The following is a 1,885-nucleotide window of genomic DNA, read 5'->3' on the forward strand; positions in this document are numbered from 1 at the left end:
ACACACAGTATTGGGGAAGTCAGTAAACTTGACCAAAGCAAAGTCATAGAAATTTCTTAGACACATCCAAACACCTTGAGGGACCAAGTTACTGGGGCTGAGAGCTAGCGACAACGGTCTCGAGGGACATCTAGGTCAAATAGCATAACATAGTTCATAAAGAAAATGTTCTATATCCTACTTTGGTGGGTAGCATCTAGGGTCTTAAAAGCTTGTGATCAGCCATCTAAGATGTATCTATTGGTGTCACCCATCCAGAGCAAAGGATAATGAAGAAAACCAAAGACACAAGGAAAATATTAGTCCAAAGGACTAATGGACCACATAAACCACAGCCTCCACCAGCCTGAGTCCAGAAAAACTAGATGGTGTCCAGCAACCACCACTGACCGCTCTGACAGGGATCACAATACAGTGTCCCAGACAGAGCAGGAGAAAAATGTAGAACAAAATTCAAATTCACAAAAAAGACCAGACTTACTGGTCTGATAGAGACTGGAGGAACCCCTGAGACTATGGCCCCTGGACACACTGCTAATTCAGAGCTCAAGCCACTCCTGAACTCCACCTTTCAGCCAACATTTAGACAGGCCTATAAAACAGACAATAACACATGTGAAGGAAGTGCTTCTTAGTTCACTCAAGTATATGAGACCAAATGGGCAACACCTTCCCAAAATCAAAGATGAGAAGGCAGGAAGGGACAGGAAAATTGGACGAATGGATACTGGGAACCTTGGATGGAAAGGGAGAGAGTGTTGACACATTGCAACCAATGTCACAAAACAATTTGTGTAAAATTTTTTTGAATGAGAAATTAATTTGCACTGTAAACTTTCATTGAAAGCATAATTTTTTAAAAAAAAAAAACCCTCAACCTAATTTCACCCCTTAAAGATTACCTCAAAATGGATCATGAACTTAAATGTAAAACTATAAATCTTGTAGAAAACAAACATAAGGGAAATCTTTGGGATCTACTGCTAGGTGAAGAGTTCCTAGCTCTAGATACCAAAAGCGTGATCCAAAAAGAAAAAAAATGATAAAACTGAACCTCATCAAAATTTAAAACTTTTGCTCTGTGAAAACTTTGGTAAGAGGATGAAAAGATAAGCTGCTATCTAGATAAAATATTTGCAAACCGCAACTCCAGCAAAGGACTTGTATCTAGAAAATATAAAGAGCTTTGAAAACACAAAAGTAAAGACATTTTACTGATTTATACACAGATGCCAAAAAAACACACGAAAAGATGTTCAACATCATTAACCATAAACATCATTAGCCATTAGGGAAATGGAAATTAAAGCCACAATGAAATATGACTAAAATAAAAAAGAGTGATAACACCAAATGCTGGGAGGATGTGGAGAAAATGAATTACTCATGCATTGCTGGTGGGAAGGTAAAATGGTACAGCCATTCTAGGATAGAATATGGCAGATTCTTACAAAACTAAACATATGCTTACCCAGTCACTGCACTCTTGGGCATATTATCTCAGAGAAATGAAAACCTATGTTCACACAAAAACCTGTAAATGAATGTTCACAGAGATTTTATTCCTAATAGTCAATAACTGAAAACAAACTAGATGTCCTTCAATGGGTGAAAGGTTAAAAACAAACTGGTACATCCAGACCATGATGTACTGATTAGTTGCCATCAAGTCAATTCTGACTCATTGCGACCTCAGGTATGTCAGAGTAGAACTGTGCTCCATAGAGTTTTCAGTGGCTGATTTTTCGGAAGTAGATCACCAGGTCTTCCTTCCCAGGCACCTCTGGGTGGACTCCAACTTTCAACCTTTTGGTAAAAAATACGAGTGCTCTAACCATTTGAAGCACCCATACGATCGCCCATGGAGTTAAAAAAAAAAAAAAAA

This window comes from Trichechus manatus, unplaced genomic scaffold (genome assembly GCF_000243295.1).
Source record: "Trichechus manatus latirostris isolate Lorelei unplaced genomic scaffold, TriManLat1.0 scaffold00219, whole genome shotgun sequence".
Lineage (NCBI taxonomy): Eukaryota > Metazoa > Chordata > Mammalia > Sirenia > Trichechidae > Trichechus > Trichechus manatus.